At 30.3% G+C, this 22824-nt stretch overlaps 1 protein-coding gene across 1 annotated transcript in view; it reads right to left on the reverse strand.

The window, feature by feature from the left end:
* LOC119609574 overlaps positions 1-22566 on the reverse strand; it is a 32253-nt gene extending 9687 nt beyond the window's left edge. Inside the window, exons 1-2 of the mRNA XM_037964419.1 lie at positions 22410-22566; positions 2556-2779 (exon numbers count right to left, since the gene is read on the reverse strand). The gene's annotated coding sequence lies outside the window, so the exon portion shown is untranslated. The remainder of the gene's footprint in view (positions 1-2555; positions 2780-22409) is intronic.
* Between the last annotated feature and the right edge of the window lie 258 nt (positions 22567-22824).

Consider the following 22824-nt stretch of genomic DNA (forward strand, 5'->3'; position numbering starts at 1 on the left):
CTATAGTCTAGTCTATAGTTAGTCTACAGTCTAATCTATGTCTAGTCTATAGTCTAGTCTATAGTCTAGTCTATAGTTTAGTCTATAGTCTAGTCTATAGTTATGTCTATAGTCTATAGACTAGACTGCAGACTAGACAATAGAATGTAGATTAGACTATATATAGTCTATAGTCTAGTCTATAGTCTATTCTATAGTCTATTCTATAGTCTAGTCTATAGTCTAGTCTATAGTCTAGTCTATAGTCTAGTCTATAGTCTAGTCTATAGTCTAGTCTATAGTCTAGTCTATAGTCTAGTCTATAGTCTAGTCTATTCTAGTCTATAGTCTAGTCTATAGTCTAGTCTATAGTCTAGTCTATAGTCTAGTCTATAGTCTAGTCTATAGTCTAGTCTATAGTCTAGTCTATAGTCTAGTCTATAGTCTAGTCTATAGTCTAGTCTATAGTCCTAGTCTATAGTCTAGTCTATAGTCTAGTCTATAGTCTAGTCTATAGTCTAGTCTATAGTCTAGTCTATAGTCTAGTCTATAGTCTAGTCTATAGTCTAGTCTATAGTCTAGTCTATAGTCTAGTCTATAGTCTAGCTATGTCTAGTCTATAGTCTAGTCTATAGTCTAGTCTATAGTCTAGTCTATAGTCTAGTCTATAGTCTAGTCTATAGTCTAGTCTATAGTCTAGTCTATAGTCTAGTCTATAGTCCTAGTCTATAGTCTAGTCTATAGTCTAGTCTATAGTCTAGTCTATTAGTCTAGTCTAGTCTATAGTCTATAGTCTAGTCTATAGTCTAGTCTATAGTCTAGTCTATAGTCTAGTCTATAGTCTAGTCTATAGTCTAGTCTATAGTCTAGTTTATAGTCTAGTTTATAGTCAAGTCTATGGTATAGTCTATAGTCTAGTCTATAGTTTAGTCTATAGTCTAGTCTATAGTATAGTCTATTCTATAGTTTAGTCTATAGTTTAGTCTATAGTCTAGTCTATATTCTAGTTTATAGTCTAGTCTATAGTCTAGTCTATAGTCAAGTCTATAGTCTAGTCTATAGTCTACTCTATAGTCTAGTCTATAGTCAAATCTATAGTCTAGTCTATAGTCTAGTCTATAGTCAAGTCTATAGTCTAGTCTATAGTCTAGTCTATAGTCTAGTCTATAGTCTATTCTATAGTCTAGTCTATAGTCTAGTCTATAGTCTAGTCTATAGTCTATAGTCTAGTCTATAGTCTAGTCTATAGTCCAGTCTATAGTCTAGTCTATAATCTAGTCTATAGTCTAGTCTATAGTCTAGTCTACAGTCTAGTCTATAGTCTAGTCTATAGTCTACTCAATAGTCTAGTCTATAGTCTAGTCTATACTCTAGTCTATAGTCTAGTCTATAGTCTAGTATATAGTCTAGTCTATAGTCTAGGCAATGGTCTAGTCTATAGTCAATTCTATAGTGCAGTCTATAGTTTAGTCTATAGTCAAGTCTATAGTCTAGTCTTTAGTCTAGTTATAGTCTAGTCTATAGTCTAGTCTACAGTCTAGTCTGTAGTCTAGTCTATAGTCTAGTCTATAGTCTAGTCTATAGTCTAGTCTATAGTCTAGTCTATAGTCTAGTCTATAGTCTAGTCTATAGTCTAGTCTATAGTCTAGTCTATAGTCTAGTCTATAGTCTAGTCTATAGTCTAGTCTATAGTCTAGTCTATAGTCTAGTCTATAGTCTAGTCTATAGTCTAGTCTATAGTCTAGTCTATAGTCTAGTCTATAGTCTAGTCTATAGTCTAGTCTATAGTCTAGTCTATAGTCTAGTCTATAGTTTAGTCCATAGTATAGTCTATAGTTTAGTCTATAGTTTAGTCCATAGTATAGTCTATAGTTTAGTCTATATTCTAGTCTATACTCAAGTTTATAGACTATCCTAAAGTCTACTCTATACATAGTTATGTTTATAGTCTAGTCTATAATTTCGTCTATAATCTAGTCTAGCTGTGTTAGTGTTGTGTAAAAAGTTGGCAACACTGATATGACCAAACATATTTTTTAATATTTAGTTTGAAGAAAAAACTTAGTCACGTTATGGCAAAATATGCATTTTGAATTGAATGAATTGAAAATAATTCAAAAGTTTTGTGAATGACGTCAAAGCTTACCGTAGTTATAAGAATTACTTAGTTCCTTTAGGTAATTATAGTCGTACGTCTGCCTGACCGTAAGTATTACAGTTATAATGTTGATCGTAATTTTGAAAATACAGGGTGATATAATTACAAGTGTCTTTAAAATCATTTTCGAGATATGATTATGAGAATCTTACATTTTCAATTTTAATTTTGACCCAAAAACGGCTTTTATTTCTTATTTGCGTTTTCAATGTTAAAACAAGTGACTTTAAAAGAAAACATTCCTAAAATACTTCAGTCTTGAAGTTTTTTCCCTTTCAATTTCTTTGCCAGTTTATAAACTTCAATTCTCATATTATTCGTCTTTTTCTTTGGTCAACAAGTTTATTCCCTTTTTCACTCTAGTTGCAATATTAAAACAAAATTGCATCAGTTTTATTTTTCTTCAAAAAATACTTACAAAAACATATACCATAACGATTTCATGCCTTTTAACCGTACACACACTGGCTGTGGAACCACAACAGCCGGTATCATCGCCACAACGATGCAAAATGGTGGCATATGGTTCATAACGTTTGGAAGTGTTATTCGAGACGGGTATGACGCGTGGCATTGGTTTACGACATTTAGTTGCCTGGATCATGCGGTGCCAATGTTCTGTGGCCAATTCATGTGGAGTTCCTGCAAAAAAATTTAAAGAAATATCAATATTTAATGAAAACATATCTATACAGACATAGGGTGGTTTTATAGCAAAACTTTTAAATAATCGATTTTTATAAGATACAAAAGAAATAAAACAACAGGATACTGTTCAATTAACATTTTCAACTTATGGTCGAATCACATATTGGACTACACTGTTAATTAAAATTCAGCTAGAGATGTAGAACTATTTTGTCTAGACTAGACTATAGACTAGACTATAGACTAGACTATAGACTATAGAGTAGACTATAGGCTAGACTATAGACTAGACTATGGACTAGACTATAGACTAGACTATAGACTAGACTATAGACTAGACTATGGAATAGACTATAGACTAGACTATGGACTAGACTATAGACTAGACTATAGACTAGACCATAGACTAAAGACTAGACTATAGACTAGACTATAGACTAGACTAGACTATATACTAGACTATAGACTAGACTATAGACTTGACTATAGACTAGACTATAGACTAGACTTTAGTCTAGACTAGACTATAGACTAGACTATAGACTAGACTATAGAAGAGATTATAGACTAGACTATAGACTAGACTATAGACTAGACTATAGACTAGACTATAGACTAGACTATAGACTAGACTATAGACTAGACTATAGACTAGACTATAGACTAGACTATAGACTAGACTATAGACTAGACTATAGACTAGACTATAGACTAGACTATAGACTAGACTATAGACTAGACTATAGACTAGACTATAGACTAGACTATAGACTAGACTATAGACTAGACTATAGACTAGACTATAGACTAACTATAGAATAGACTATAGACTAGACTATAGACTAGACTATAGACTAGACTATAGACTAGACTATAGACTAGACTATAGACTAGACTATAGACTAGACTATAGACTAGACTATAGACTAGACTATAGACTAGACTATAGACTAGACTATAGACTAGACTATAGACTAGACTATAGACTAGACTATAGACTAGACTATAGACTAGACTATAGACTAGACTATAGACTAGACTATAGACTAGACTATAGACTAGACTATAGACTAGACTATAGACTAGACTATAGACTAGACTATAGACTAGACTATAGACTAGACTATAGACTAGACTATAGACTAGACTATAGACTAGACTATAGACTAGACTATAGACTAGACTATAGACTAGACTATAGACTAGACTATAGACTAGACTATAGACTAGACTATAGATTAGACTATAGACTAGACTATAGACTAGACTATAGACTAGACTATAGACTAGACTATAGACTAGACTATAGACTAGACTATAGACTAGACTATAGACTAGACTATAGACTAGACTATAGACTAGACTATAGACTAGACTATAGACTAGACTATAGACTAGACTATAGACTAGACTATAGACTAGACTATAGACTAGACTATAGACTAGACTATAGACTAGACTATAGACTAGACTATAGACTAGCCTATAGACTAGACTATAGACTAGACTATAGACTAGACTATAGACTAGACTATAGACTAGACTATAGACTAGACTATAGACTAGACTATAGACTAGACTATAGACTAGACTATAGACTAGACTATAGACTAGACTATAGACTAGACTATAGACTAGACTATAGACTAGACTATAGACTAGACTATAGACTAGACTATAGACTAGACTATAGACTAGACTATAGACTAGACTATAGACTAGACTATAGACTAGACTATAGACTAGACTATAGACTAGACTATAGACTAGACTATAGACTAGACTATAGACTAGACTATAGACTAGACTATAGACTAGACTATAGACTAGACTATAGACTAGACTATAGACTAGACTATAGACTAGACTATAGACTAGACTATAGACTAGACTATAGACTAGACTATAGACTAGACTATAGACTAGACTATAGACTAGACTATAGACTAGACTATAGACTAGACTATAGACTAGACTATAGACTAGACTATAGACTAGACTATAGACTAGACTATAGACTAGACTATAGACTAGACTATAGACTAGACTATAGACTAGACTATAGACTAGACTATAGACTAGACTATAGACTAGACTAGACTAGACTAGACTATAGACTAGACTATAGACTAGACTATAGACTAGACTATAGACTAGACTATAGACTAGACTATAGACTAGACTATAGACTAGACTATAGACTAGACTATAGACTAGACTATAGACTAGACTATAGACTAGACTATAGACTAGACTATAGACTAGACTATAGACTAGACTATAGACTAGACTATAGACTAGACTATAGACTAGACTATAGACTAGACTATAGACTAGACTATAGACTAGACTATAGACTAGACTATAGACTAGACTATAGACTAGACTATAGACTAGACTATAGACTAGACTATAGACTAGACTATAGACTAGACTATACTAGACTATAGACTAGACTATAGACTAGACTATAGACTAGACTATAGACTAGACTATAGACTAGACTATAGACTAGACTATAGACTAGACTATAGACTAGACTATAGACTAGACTATAGACTAGACTATAGACTAGACTATAGACTAGACTATAGACTAGACTATAGACTAGACTATAGACTAGACTATAGACTAGACTATAGACTAGACTATAGACTAGACTATATAGACTATAGACTAGACTATAGACTAGACTATAGACTAGACTATAGACTAGACTATAGACTAGACTATAGACTAGACTATAGACTAGACTATAGACTAGACTATAGACTAGACTATAGACTAGACTATAGACTAGACTATAGACTAGACTATAGACTAGACTATAGACTAGACTATAGACTAGACTATAGACTAGACTATAGACTAGACTATAGACTAGACTATAGACTAGACTAGACTAGAGACTATAGACTAGACTATAGACTAGACTAACTAGACTATAGACTAGACTATAGACTAGACTATAGACTAGACTATAGACTAGACTATAGACTAGACTATAGACTAGACTATAGACTAGACTATAGACTAGACTATAGACTAGACTATAGACTAGACTATAGACTAGACTATAGACTAGACTATAGACTAGACTATAGACTAGACTATAGACTAGACTATAGACTAGACTATAGACTAGACTATAGACTAGACTATAGACTAGACTATAGACTAGACTATAGACTAGACTATAGACTAGACTATAGACTAGACTATAGACTAGACTATAGACTAGACTATAGACTAGACTATAGACTAGACTATAGACTAGACTATAGACTAGACTATAGACTAGACTATAGACTAGACTATAGACTAGACTATAGACTAGACTATAGACTAGACTATAGACTAGACTATAGACTAGACTATAGACTAGACTATAGACTAGACTATAGACTAGACTATAGACTAGACTATAGACTAGACTATAGACTAGACTATAGACTAGACTATAGACTAGACTATAGACTAGACTATAGACTAGACTATAGACTAGACTATAGACTAGACTATAGACTAGACTATAGACTAGACTATAGACTAGACTATAGACTAGACTATAGACTAGACTATAGACTATAGACTAGACTATAGACTAAGACTAGACTAGACTATAGACTAGACTATAGACTAGACTATAGACTAGACTATAGACTAGACTATAGACTAGACTATAGACTAGACTATAGACTAGACTATAGACTGGACTATAGACTAGACTATAGACTAGACTATAGACTAGACTATAGACTAGACTATAGACTAGACTATAGATAGACTATAGACTAGATTATAGACTAGACTATAGACTAGACTATAGACTAGACTATAGACTAGACTATAGACTAGACTATAGACTAGACTATAGAATAGACTATAGAATAGACTATAGAATAGACTATAGAATAGACTATAGACTAGACTATAGACTAGACTATAGACTAGACTATAGACTAGACTATAGACTAGACTTAGACTACTCTAGACTAGACTATTAGGACTAGACTATAGACTAGACATAGACTAGCTATGACTAGAACTTAGACTAGACTAAGTACTATGACTAGAGACTACTAGACTAGACTATAGACTAGACTATAGACTAGACTATAGACTAGACGATAGACTAGGACTATAGACCTAGACTAAACTCTACTAGACTAGACTATAGACTAGACTATAGACTAGACTATAGACTAGGCCTATTAGGACTAGACTATAGACTACTATAGACTACTAGACTAGACTATAGACTTGACGATAGACTTGACTAGAGCTAGACTATAGACTAGACTATAGACACTAGAGACTAGACTAATACTAGACTACTAGACTATAGACCTAGATCTATAGACTAGACTATAGACTAGACTATAGACTAGACTATAGACTAGACTATAGACTAGACTATAGACTAGACTATAGACTAGACTATAGCACTAGACTGATAGACTAGACTATAGACTAGATTATAGACCAGACTATAGACTAGACTAAAGACTGGACTATAGACTTGACTATAGACTATACTGTATACTAGTTTAGGAGATATGAGGTTACCGAATTTTCTCGTTCCACTTCCAAATTTCCCGTTCAACAAAATTTGCCATTTAATTAAAATGTTTATTTATTTGTTTTCTTTAAACTTATTGAATTCAGTTTCATTGAAGTGAATTTAGTAAAATATATTTAATAATATTTGTGAATATAAAATTTTCCAAAAATATATTCCTTCATTTTATGAATTATTAAATATCAATTTACAAATTAAATGAAATTAAACGAAAGCAATTTATTTTGTTTGTATTTAATTTGCATTAGATTTAGAGCAAACAAATTAAATGAATTTTATTATGAAGAAATTTAATATACAATAAATTGTATTTAATTTTTAAATGTTAATATATTAAAATGCTAATATATGAAACTAAATTTGTGTTATAAACAATAATAATTTTAAATGAAAAAGTATAATTTCGGAGCATCATTGGTATCAAGATCGTATAAGAATCAGTTTTAAAGTATAGAGATAAAATTCAATATCAATAATTTCTAATACAAGGAAATCATATTACAGGATCTGTGTGATTTTTTATATGATTTTACATTTTACTACAACTATATCTTTTCTTTAATAAGTGGGCGATCTGCGGTAACTTAGGATCGTGTGAAAAAAACTACATTTAATAAGCAGCTAATTAAAGAAAATTAAATATTTTGTATGTGAAAACATTACTAGTTATGTGTAAAATGTAAATATGTTATATTAAATTTTAATTAATGTTACATTTATGTGTGTAAATGTAAATTAATTTGCAAACATTTCAGTTTGTTTGTCAAAGTTACAAAAAAAAAAAAAAAATGACCACATGTCGTTGTTGTGTATTTTATCTGTTTTTAAGTTAGTGGTTTAATAGAAAACTATAACAAGCGGGAAGACTTCAAAATTAAACCAACAACAACATCAGGCCATATATGTATATAGATCGCTAAGTCAACACGAGTTTTGCAACTAATAAAACAGCTGCTCAAAAACGTAATATTTTGTCACTTCCTTACATAGTGTCTGCTAAAATATTGGTTGTAATTTTTCATAAATTAAAGAAATGTTAATTAGAAATTTAAAAGTGGAGTAATAGATAAAAGTAGTTCTACTTCTGGCTACACACTCTAAACCAGGTCGTCAGAGAACGACGAATGAGGTTCCTCTAAGAATGAACTTATAACATTTTACTAGCATGCGGAGGATTTAGACTAGACTATAGACTAGACTATAGACTAGACTATAGACTAGACTATAGACTAGACTATAGACTAGACTATAGACTAGACTATAGACTAGACTATAGACTAGACTATAGACTAGATTATAGACTAGACTATAGACTAGACTATAGACTAGACTATAGACTAGACTATAGACTAGACTATAGACTAGACTATAGACTAGACTATAGACTAGACTATAGACTAGACTATAGACTAGACTATAGACTAGACTATAGACTAGACTATAGACTAGACTATAGACTAGACTATAGACTAGACTATAGACTAGACTATAGACTAGACTATAGACTAGACTATAGACTAGACTATAGACTAGACTATAGACTAGACTATAGACTAGACTATAGACTAGACTATAGACTAGACTATAGACTAGACTATAGACTAGACTATAGACTAGACTATAGACTAGACTATAGACTAGACTATAGACTAGACTATAGACTAGACTATAGACTAGACTATAGACTAGACTATAGACTAGACTATAGACTAGACTATAGACTAGACTATAGACTATAACTATAGACTAGACTATAGACTAGACTATAGACTAGACTAGACTATAGACGATACTAGACTAGACTATAGACTAGACTATAGACTAGACTATAGACTAGACTATAGACTAGACTATAGACTAGACTATAGACTATACTATAGACTAGACTATAGACTAGACTATAGACTAGACTATAGACTAACTATAGACTAGACTATAGACTAGACTTAGACTACTATAGACTAGACTATAGACTAGACTATAGACTAGACCTATAGACTAGACTATAGACTAGACTAGACTATAGACTAGACTAGACTATAGACTAGACTATAGACTAGACTATAGACTAGACTATAGACTAGACTATAGACTAGACTATAGACTAGACTATAGACTAGACTAGACTATAGACTAGACTATAGACTAGACTATAGACTAGACTATAGACTAGACTATAGACTAGACTATAGACTAGACTATAGACTAGACTATAGACTAGACTATAGACTAGACTATAGACTAGACTATAGACTAGACTATAGACTAGACTATAGACTAGACTATAGACTAGACTATAGACTAGACTATAGACTAGACTATAGACTAGACTATAGACTAGACTATAGACTAGACTATAGACTAGACTATAGACTAGACTATAGACTAGACTATAGACTAGACTATAGACTAGACTATAGACTAGACTATAGACTAGACTATAGACTAGACTATAGACTAGACTATAGACTAGACTATAGACTAGACTATAGACTAGACTATAGACTAGACTATAGACTAGACTATAGACTAGACTATAGACTAGACTATAGACTAGACTATAGACTAGACTATAGACTAGACTATAGACTAGACTATAGACTAGACTATAGACTAGACTATAACTAGACTATAGACTAGACCATAGACTAGACTATAGGACTTAGACTATAGACTAGACTATAGACTTGACTATAGACTAGACTATAGACTAGACTATAGACTAGACTATAGACTAGACTATAGACTAGACTATAGACTAGACTATAGACTAGACTATGACTAGACTATAGACTAGACTATGACTAGACTATAGACTAGACTATAGACTAGACCTATAGACTAGACTATCGAATAGACTATAGACTAGACTATATACTAGACTATAGACTAGACTATCGAAGAGACTATAGACTAGACTATAGACTAGACTATAGACTAGTCTATAGACTAGACTATGGACTAGACTATATAGACTAGACTATGGGACTAGACTATAGACTAGTCTATAGACTAGACTATGGACTAATTATAGACTAGACTAGACTATAGACTAGACTATAGATTAGACTATAGACCAGACTATAGACTAGACTATACACTAGATTATAGACTTAATAATAAATTATAGACTAGACTGACTATTTTTCGCCAATTTATCAAAAGTTAGAAAAGTACCAAAAATTTCGCGGTATTTTTCTATATCAAAAAGTACAAAAGTACTGAATTTTCCATGCCTGTGTAACATACTTAACTATCTCCTTAATAACTCAATACCAAAAACTTTTCATTTTATCGATCAATCTATATGTGTGTCAAGTAGATCAAATTGACAGTTATTTATTTTTTTTTTTTGTTGTATAACTTAAGGACTTGTCATAATCAACAAAGAATTCCTGAAATGTATTACGAGATCACCTTAAGGAATTGTTTACGTACAAGAAAATATTTATGCAAACTATACGCCACATGTTGAAAGACTGCATACGTCTTGCAACATTTTGTTGTTGTATGTATTTATTATATGTATATTGTAGCAACGAAGGTGGCAATTTGTTGAACCTGGGTGGCATAAAAGTAAATGGGTGGTAAACTAAATGAATGATTTAAACTATCGTTCGCCATCTAGCAATCGATCGATCCAATCATTCTGTTGCTTTGCGTCTTTTTTGCTTTATATTATTAAAGATGTGGTTCAGACAGAGCTGTAAAAGGTGAAATGATTTATAAAAATATGAAATTTATAAAAAATGAATGAGCAAGGGTGTTTTGCTTAAAATTGCTTTTATTTTAAAACACAGCCTTTAGGAATTTTATATATAAAACGAGAAAGGGAAACCAATGTCCTTGGTTTTGGTTCTTTTCAGGGATTAAAGCTTTTAGAAACTCTGTTAAAGTGTGTTATAAAGAAAACTATGACGGCAAAAACGGCTTTCTCTTAATTTTTTTCTTTTATTGAGCAAGATGATCAAACTGCCTCTTACCACTGGCAAATGGGCGTTTGGTTAGTTGGTTGGTCTACTATAAAGGTGATTGAGGCAGATCGTAGATTATGCAGATGTTTTTTTTTTTCACTATTTTGCTGCTGCCAAACTAAGTTGCATGATTGGATAGTTTATTTAAATTCGTGGGGAAATGCGGCTATTTGTACATGCAAACGCGTCTAATACGTGATAAGTGACGTTTTATGACTTTATTTTGTTGTTATTGAACATATGTAGATAGACAGCCAAGTCATATATACGATCGTTCCTTGGTCATACCATTAATTATACATTTTTTTTTCTTAAGATAACATATGCAAAATCTGTTTCTAACTATATTTGAACGGCATGTGTGCATGAGGCAATGATATGGAGAGTATTGAAGTAGCCAGAGTTATTGATCGAGTCTAGATCATGATTACAGCAATTTAAATATTATAGAGTGGTTAATAGGATTTTTTCTTTATGTATATATGTATGTATGTATATAAAAATTTTAATACAATTGGTTTTACAAACAATCACCGTCTTAGTAATAATAATAATAATAACTTTAGGTATTAGAAATTTTGATTTATTGAAATAAAATAAATAGATAAAATTCATGTAAATGCATAAGGATATTGATTTCACTTGTTGAAAACCTTTAATATTTTGAAAAAAATTATGGAAATGTTTAAATTTTGAATTTATTTAGGCGGAAATTTCAGCTGCTTATCAACATTACCAGGAGTTTTTAAGATAACACACGCCGAAAAAAATTTCAAAAAAGTTGTAAAATGATAATTTTGATTGTAAGATCGGTATAATGTAAATATCTTTTACTTTTGGATTTTAAAAATTGTTTTAAAGATATCAATTAAAAAATCTTCAATATGAATCTGAAAATCTGCAAAATATATTGCTTTCTTGTAATTAAAAATTATAGATATCTTTGACCCAAGATCATTAAAAAACAACTTTCTTGCAAAGTTTAGTCAAATTTTCGATTTTAGGAAAAATAGTTTCTGAAGTAGCAAAAAATTCTTAGAAATACAAAAGATTTTTATTCAGTTCTAGGTAGATTTATAAGAAATGACCTTTGACCTCTGTAGGAATGAAGCTTAATATGAACTTTCCTTGGATCTTGGAAATATTTATAAAGTTTTACAAGAAATCCAAAGTCTGTGAAGCTGGACGGGTGCCTGATAAAGGATAACTAACTAACTAACTAACTAACTAACTAACTAACTAACTAACTAACTAACTAACTAACTAACTAACTAACTAACTAACTAACTAACTAACTAACTAACTAACTAACTAACTACTAACTAACTAACTAACTAACTAACTAACTAACTAACTAACTAACTAACTAACTAACTAACTAACTAACTAACTAACTAACTAACTAACTAACTAACTACTAACTAACTAACTAACTAACTAACTAACTAACTAACTACTAACTAACTAACTAACTAACTAACTAACTAACTAACTAACTAACTAACTAACTAACTAACTAACTAACTAACTAACTAACTAACTACTAACTAACTAACTAACTAACTAACTAACTAACTACTAACTAACTAACTAACTAACTAACTAACTAACTAACTAACTAACTAACTAACTACTAACTAACTAACTAACTAACTAACTAACTAACTAACTAACTAACTAACTAACTAACTAACTAACTAACTAACTAACTAACTAACTACTAACTAACTAACTAACTAACTAACTAACAACTAACTAACTAACTAACTAACTAACTAACTAACTAACTAACTAACTAACTAACTAACTACTAACTAACTAACTAACTAACTAACTAACTAACTAACTAACTACTAACTAACTAACTAACTAACTAACTAACTAACTAACTACTAACTAACTAACTAACTAACTAACTAACTACTAACTAACTAACTAACTAACTAACTAACTAACTAACTAACTAACTAACTAACTAACTAACTAACTAACTAACTAACTAACTAACTAACTAACTACTAACTAACTAACTAACTAACTAACTAACTAACTAACTAACTAACTAACTAACTAACTAACTAACTACTAACTAACTAACTAACTAACTAACTAACTAACTAACTAACTAACTAACTAACTAACTAACTAACTAACTAACTAACTAACTAACTAACTAACTAACTAACTAACTAACTAACTAACTAACTAACTAACTAACTAACTAACTAACTAACTAACTAACTAACTACTAACTAACTAACTAACTAACTAACTAACTAACTAACTAACTAACTAACTAACTAACTAACTAACTAACTAACTAACTAACTAACTAACTAACTAACTAACTAACTAACTAACTAACTAACTAACTAACTAACTAACTAACTAACTAACTAACTAACTAACTAACTAACTAACTAACTAACTAACTAACTAACTAACTAACTACTAACTAACTAACTAACTACTAACTAACTAACTAACTAACTATCTAACTAACTAACTATCTAACTAACTAACTACTAACTAACTAACTATCAAGAAAAAATAACCATAACTTTCATCAGGCGCTCCTCCAGTATTTTTTGTGGAAATCATCAATGTTACACTGAAAGTAATCCATTCTTAACTTTAAAAACCATTGAAACCACTTTTTTCGTAATATTTACGAAAATTTCATGCATTAAACAACATTTTATTTAATCAAACCCATTCCTAATTTTACTAAAGTATGCTTTTGTAATATATTTTTTTTCGTATATACACTGAAAATAATCCATGCTCAACTTTACGAAAAAAATTTCGTAATTTATATTTTCGTAATATTTACAAAAAATTTTTGTATAATACGAAATATTACTTAATAAAACCATTTTCTATTTTTACGAAAGTACGAAAACCTTTCGTAATATTTTTTCTTAAATTTGATTTAAATTAATCATAATGATATTATGTATATTTTCGTTAAATAAAACTACAACATTTTATAAAATTTAAGAAAAAGTATAATATAATTGACGAACTATTTTCATAAAAAAAAAAAAATTAAAAATTCGTGTGGAGAATAATTTTGAACTAAAATTAGAAAAATTATTTTAAAATTAACAAAAGTGTTTGCATAAATTAATATTTCGTAAATTTGACCATATTTATTCAAAATTCACTTTTTGCAATTTATGTAAATTAATTTTTCCAAGATTATTTTTGCATTATACTAAAATATTTCGTACAATTTCGTATATATTACGAAAGAATTTCTTGGTGCGAAACAACGAAAGATTCGTACAATCTACGACATTTTCGTATATATTAGGCATGGATTTTTTCTGTGTATAAAGAGATTATGTTTTATTTTACAAAAATAATTTTGTTAAGGCATCTGACAAAAGTCAAAACATTTTTCTTAACAAAATAATTACGTAAATTTTAGCAAAATTTAATAATTTAATAAAACTATAACACTTTTTTTTATACATTTTAAGAAAAATTTAAAAAAAAAATCAAAATTTATATTTTACAATTTATGTACTTTAGAAAGAAATGTTTCGTAAAATAAACGATTTTTTCTAAAATTAAAAATATTTTATAAACAATTTCGTATATATTACGAAACTACAATGTACGACATTTTTTGAATATATTAAGCATGTTTTATTTGCAGTGTACTAACTAATAGAGAGCAATGTTCAAATAGTTTTAAATACTACGTTTGTTAAGCGAACTTGGTGTAATTTAGCATCGGCAATAAAGTTGAATCATGAATAAGCATTTCTAGATCAAAAAAAAAAAAAAAAAAAAAAATAAAAAAAGCAAACTGTGAAAGAATCACCAAACAAAATTCACTTCTATACCTTAATATGTATTTCTTAAACGCCCAACTCATCTGACTATCGTTAACCCACTCATGATGAAATTAAAAACCAAATTTTCATATAAAATGAAAATTTACAATATAATTTGTAAAAGCTCATGATCATGACTTTTTAAGCTCATAAAGCAAATCAGCAACAATTACAATTTAAAGTAGAAACCTTGACCATACCACTTGTCTCTCTCTCAAGTGGTTTCTAAATTTGACATTCAAAAACACCTTTGTTTTCCTTTTTCCTCTCGCTTTTAATACCAAAATGGACATTATTGCCAAAAAAAAACATACAAGTATAAATAGACATTAATTTGGCAGACATTTAGGCAGACAGAGAAATACAATTTGGTATTTTTTCCTATTTGTGAAAAAATCTCACAAACCAAAAAAAATATAATGGCAGCTGAAAAGTAAAACTTTATTTTACTACCATTTCTCTACTTAATAACCCACTTTAATTGTGGCATCTCCTCTACTAATAAAAAAAATATATAAAAATTTTTTTTTTCCAAGTTCATTGAATTGTTGACAAGACAAGAAGACAACTTGTCTTAACGTACAATCTAATGACAGTAGTTTTGTTTAGATATACACTATAGATACTTGTATGGGTGTATTTTGCCTAGTGACATACATACACATAAACGTATTAACACACACACATTCATAGATAGTATTACTAACAATGCAGTAATTCTCAATGTTCATATACATATATGCATATATTTAATACCAATTTTATATGTTTTTTGTGAGATCATATAGCGATCTTAATGCTTAACATACTTTGTAATGATTACTGCTTACAGCTGTCATTACTTACATGCTTCTGTGTAATTTATAACATATAATTGTTATTTAGCTGGAAGCTTACGAAAAAGTTCTAAAAATTATGACTAGACTATAGACTAGAATATAGACTAGAATATAGACTAGAATATAGACTAGAATATAGACTAGAATACTATATAGACTATAGACTAGACTATAGACTAGACTATAGACTAGACTATAGACTAGACTATAGACTAGACTATAGACTAGACTATAGACTAGACTATAGACTAGACTATAGACTAGACTATAGACTAGACTATAGACTAGACTATAGACTAGACTATAGACTAGACTATAGACTAGACTATAGACTAGACTATAGACTAGACTATAGACTAGACTATAGACTAGACTATAGACTAGACTATAGACTAGACTATAGACTAGACTATAGACTAGACTAGACTAGACTATAGACTAGACTATAGACTAGACTATAGACTACTAGACTATAGACTAGACTATAGACTAGACTATAGACTAGACTATACTAGACTATAGACTACTATAGACTAGACTATAGACTAGACTAGACTAGACTATAGACTAGACTATAGACTAGACTATAGACTAGACTATAGACTAGACTATAGACTAGACTATAGACTAGACTATAGACCAACTATAGACCAGACTATAGACTAGACTATAGACTAGACTATAGACTAGACTATAGACTAGACTATAGACTAGACTATAGACTAGACTATAGACTAGACTATAGACTAGACTATAGACTAGACTATAGACTAGACTATAGACTAGACTATAGACTAGACTATAGACTACTATAACTAGACTATAGACTAGACTATAGACTAGACTATAGACTAGACTATAGACTAGACTATAGACTAGACTATAGACTAGACTATAGACTAGACTATAGACTAGACTATAGACTAGACTATAGACTAGACTATAGACTAGACTATAGACTAGACTATAGACTAGACTATAGACTAACTAGACTATAGACTAGACTATAGACTAGACTATAGACTAGACTATAGACTAGACTATAGACTAGACTATAGACTAGACTATAGACTAGACTATAGACTAGACTATAGACTAGACTATAGACTAGACTATAGACTAGACTATAGACTAGACTATAGACTAGACTATAGACTAGACTATAGACTAGACTATAGACTAGACTATAGACTAGACTATAGACTAGACTATAGACTAGACTATAGACTAGACTATAGACTAGACTGTAGACTAGACTATAGACTAGACTGTAGACTAGACTATAGACTAGACTATAGACTAGACTATAGACTAGGCTATAGACTAGGCTATAGACTAGACTATAGACTAGGCTATAGACTAGGCTATAGACTAGACTATAGACTAGACTATAGACTAGACTATAGACTAGACTATAGACTAGACTATAGACTAGACTATAGACTAGACTATAGACTAGACTATAGACTAGACTATAGACTAGACTATAGGCTAGACTATAGACTAGACTATAGACTAGACTGTAGACTAGACTATAGACTAGACTATAGACTAGACTATAGACTAGACTATAGACTAGACTATAGACTAGACTATAGACTAGACTATAGACTAGACTATAGACTAGACTATAGACTAGACTATAGACTAGACTATAGACTAGACTATAGACTAGACTATAGACTAGACTATAGACTAGACTATAGACTAGACTATAGACTAGACTATAGACTAGACTATAGACTAGACTATAGACTAGACTATAGACTAGACTATAGACTAGACTATAGACTAGACTATAGACTAGACTATAGACTAGACTATAGACTAGACTATAGACTAGACTATAGACTAGACTATAGACTAGACTATATAGACTATAGACTAGACTATAGACTAGACTATAGACTAGACTATAGACTAGACTATAGACTATACTATAGACTAGACTATAGACTAGACTATAGACTAGACTATAGACTAGACTATACTAGACTATAGACTAGACTATAGACTAGACTATAGACTAGACTATAGACTAGACTATAGACTAGACTATAGACTAGACTATAGACTAGACTATAGACTAGACTATAGACTAGACTATAGACTAGACTATAGACTAGACTATAGACTAGACTATAGACTAGACTATAGACTAGACTATAGACTAGACTATAGACTAGACTATAGACTAGACTATAGACTAGACTATAGACTAGACTATAGACTAGACTATAGACTAGACTATAGACTAGACTATAGACTAGACTATAGACTAGACTATAGACTAGACTATAGACTAGACTATAGACTAGACTATAGACTAGACTATAGACTAGACTATAGACTAGACTATAGACTAGACTATAGACTAGACTATAGACTAGACTATAGACTAGACTATAGACTAGACTATAGACTAGACTATAGACTAGACTATAGACTAGACTATAGACTAGACTATAGACTAGACTATAGACTAGACTATAGACTAGACTATAGACTAGACTATATATGACTATAGACTAGACTAGACTAGACTATAGACTAGACTATAGACTAGACTATAGACTAACTATAGACTAGACTATAGACTAGACTATAGACTAGACTATAGACTAGACTATACTAGACTATAGACTAGACTATAGACTAGACTATAGACTAGGCTATAGACTAGGCTATAGACTAGACTATAGACTAGGCTATAGACTAGGCTATAGACTGGCTATAGACTAGACTATAGACTAGGCTATAGACTAGGCTATAGACTAGACTATAGACTAGGCTATAACTAGACTATAGACTAGGCTATAGACTAGGCTATAGACTAGACTATAGACTAGACTATAGAACTAGACTATAGACTAGACTATAGACTCGTTTGATACAGTGTTCCAAAACGAGTTCAGTTTAATTAAGTATTCAGCAGTATTAGTTTCTAGAGATATTTTGTGATGATCGTTCGGGGGCCAATGATCAAGCGATCATTCTAACTACTTTTTTCCAGAATATACAGCCAAGCCTTAACATCAAAACCTTTATTGTATAATTTCAAATTTATAGTCAGTGTTCAATATTTCGAGACCATTTAATATGGCTTCATGCAGTTACGAAATTCCAGAACCAGATGAAGTACAATGGTCCAATAAATCTATAAAATTCTGTATTGAAAAATCAAGAACTACCCTACTTAACATCACCCTATTACATAGAAATAATGTCCAACACTTCTAGGTTTTTTATGAATCGGGGAAAAAAATAAATTTATACATTTTCTTGCAGCAATTTTCACATCTTGCAAATGTTAAATAATTATCTTAATTATTTAGTAGATTAAAGTTTAACGATCGCTGTCCATCTTTAGTTTTCTACTTTATCCATTAATTGAAGCATTGAGAAATTTCATCTGCTTTTCCTCATTGTAACTGCAAGTACTTACATGTATGTACGTATGTGTGTATGGATGTATGCGAAAGTATCTATAGCTGTACATAATTACAGATTTATGTACACACGTCGTAATTCAATAAAAATTACAAAAGACACAAGCAAAGAAATTACTTGGCAATTATTTTCGTTTACAAGGAAATTTGTTTTTTTATACCCTACACCATCTATCAGTAGAGTTAGAAGCGATACATAAGTTTGTCATTCTGTGCGTAAGATTAAGATTCATCTGAGATTCAAGAAAGTATGAAAGGCAAAATGTCCTTATGAAATTCTGAGTCGATCGGAACTTTTATAAAAAATGCATGTTATTGATGAAGGGTATTAAGATTCGTCTCCGCCGAATAATAACACTCTAACTTGTTATTTCTTTTATCCACCAGAATTGTTAGTTCATTGTCAAAACCACTTGCTGTAGGTATTTGAATTTTTTTTCTCATTTGCTTCTGCGTCTTTTCTTCTACAATTTTATTGTCGTCTGTTGACAACTGTCAATGTGATGTGAGAGAATACCGGCAAATTCAACACAGATAAGTTGTGCAAAAAAAAAAAAAAAGACTGGTAGATAATTTAATGGTCATAAGTTGCTTATTCCTGATAATGATCAATTTATTTGTAATGAAGTAATTTTCAGTTTGTGTGTGCTAATGCTTTGGGTTGTTCAATAGGATGGAGCAAATTTGCAAAGGGAAATATCAGCTGTTTGCCCAAATTCATAAATTGCTTTATAAAAATGAAAAATTTTGACTCTTGTTGAAAGTTTACAAATTCTGGGAAATCTTTATTCTTTTTTTTCAAAGTTCTTCCCCCTACAATTTTGCTGTAGTCTAATACATATATAAGTATTACATAGAAATACCACAGCTATTTAACTTGATAATAACACTGTAACAGCAGATAAATGTCTATAAGATTAGACTGTGATCGAAAACCAATAGTTGGGAAAACTTGTTACCATGTCCGGTGTGTGAATACTACAAGTACAAATAAGTTGTTCTTATAAAAAAAAAGTATTCTCCATAATTGATGAAACGAAAATGTTTCTCATACAAATATGTTTGTGTGAAGATTAAATTGCAAATAATGTTTGATTCCAGTTATTGTCGGTGGGTTAACGTTAAGCGGTCATAAAAAGAAATATATAAATTAATTAGATTGTCTTTACATTCCAGAAATAAGAAAACTGGGAACTGTTTATAAGATTTTTAAAACATCTCGAAAATATTATATACATAATAGTAATTTGTTACAATTTTCTATAATTTCACTAGTTCAGTTCTAGTTCAGTTCTAGTTCAGTTCTAGTTCAGTTCTAGTTCAGTTCTAGTTCAGTTCTAGTTCAGTTCTAGTTCAGTCTCGTTCAGTTCTAGTTCAGTTCTAGTTCAGTTCTAGTTCAGTTCTAGTTCAGTTCTAGTTCAGTTCTAGTTCAGTTCTAGTTCAGTTCTAATCAGTTCTAGTTCAGTTCTAGTTCAGTTCTAGTTCAGTTCTAGTTCAGTTCTAGTTCAGTTTCTAGTTCAGTTCTAGTTCAGTTCTAGTTCAGTTCTAGTTCAGTTCTAGTTCATTCTAGTTCAGTTCTAGTTCAGTTCTAGTCAGTTCTAGTTCAGTTCTAGTTCAGTTCTAGTTCAGTTCTAGTTCAGTTCTAGTTCAGTCTAGTTCAGTTCTAGTTCAGTTCTAGTTCAGTTCTAGTTCAGTTCTAGTTCAGTTCTAGTTCAGTTCTAGTTCAGTTCTAGTTCAGTTCTAGTTCAGTTCTAGTTCAGTTCTAGTTCAGTTCTAGTTCAGTTCTAGTTCAGTTCTAGTTCAGTTCTAGTTCAGTTTCTAGTTCAGTTCTAGTTCAGTTCTAGTTCAGTTCTAGTTCAGTTCTAGTTCAGTTCTAGTTCAGTTCTAGTTCAGTTCTAGTTCAGTTCTAGTTCAGTTCTAGTTCAGTTCTAGTTCAGTTCTAGTTCAGTTTCTAGTTCAGTTCTAGTTCAGTTCTAGTTCAGTTCTAGTTCAGTTCTAGTTCGTTCTAGTTCAGTTCTAGTTCAGGTCTAGTTCAGTCTAGTTCAGTTCGAGTTCAGTTCTAGTTTCAGTTCTAGTTCGTTCTAGTTCAGTTCAGTTCAGTTCAGTTCTAGTTCAGTCTAGTTCAGTTCTAGTTCAGTTCTAGTTCAGTTCTAGTTCAGTTCTAGTTCAGTTCTAGTTCAGTTCTAGTTCAGTTCTAGTTCAGTTCTAGTTCAGTTCTAGTTCAGTTTTAGTTCAGTTCTAGTTCAGTTCTAGTTCAGTTCTAGTTCAGTTCTAGTTCAGTTCTAGTTCAGTTCTAGTTCAGTTCTAGTTCAGTTCATTTCTAGTTCAGTTCTAGTTCAGTTCTAGTTCAGTTCTAGTTCAGTTCTAGTTCAGTTCTAGTTTTTTTTGCAAAAAAACCTATTTTTAGTGAAAAATCAAATTTTATATGAAAATTCGAATTTTATATGAAAAATCGAATTTTAAGTGAAAAATCGAATTTTTTAGTGAAAAATCGAATTTTGGTGAAAATCTAATTTTTAGTGAAAAAATCTAATTTTTAATGAAAAATCGAAACTTTTAGTGAAAATCGAATTTTTAGTGAAAAATCGAATTTTTAGTGAAAAATCTAATTTTTAATTAAAATCTAATTTTTAATTAAAAATCGAATTTTTAGTGAAAAATCGAATATTTAGTGAAAATTTTAATTTCTTGTTAAAAATCGTAGTTGTAGTTAAAAAGTCGAACTTTTAGTAAAAATATAAATTTTGATGAAAAATTTAAATTTGTTGAAAATTTAATTTTTACGGAATTTAATTTTGATTGCTTCGAATATTTTATTCTGACAAATATTTGATTATTTTTTACTTAATTTTTTTTAATAAAATTAACATTGAAACCAATTGGCTCTTATAACAAAATTCGGTGTCTTTATGAATTTTAAAATATTTTTACTTACTTGGCCTTTTTGTTGTTCCTGTATATAACGTTCTCTCGCCTGTTGTACAGCCTTTTCATTACCAACATCCAAATATTTTTGTTCGGTTAAAACTCCAGGTGCATCATTCATGCATTGAAAGTTCATTGCGATAAGGTTCATCATCAATGTAATCGTCCTGGATAAAGTAACACAAAAATAAAAGAAATTATTAAAAATAAACAAAAAATAAAAAACATTACAAACTTTCCTTAAACTAAAATCATTCATTTAAATTATTTATCAACTTTCGACATGTCTAATCATATTATTTATTATACTCTCTCTTTCTACTTTAAATATATCATAAAAGATTTTCATAAGCTTTAGTTATTTTTAATAAAATTATAAATAATGAATGGTAGTAACAATTTAAAATATCCAACTATTACTAACT

Source organism: Lucilia sericata, unplaced genomic scaffold (assembly GCF_015586225.1).
Source record: "Lucilia sericata isolate MDLA Ls3-8-SP2 unplaced genomic scaffold, ASM1558622v1 Contig001007F_arrow, whole genome shotgun sequence".
Taxonomy (NCBI): Eukaryota; Metazoa; Arthropoda; class Insecta; order Diptera; family Calliphoridae; genus Lucilia; species Lucilia sericata.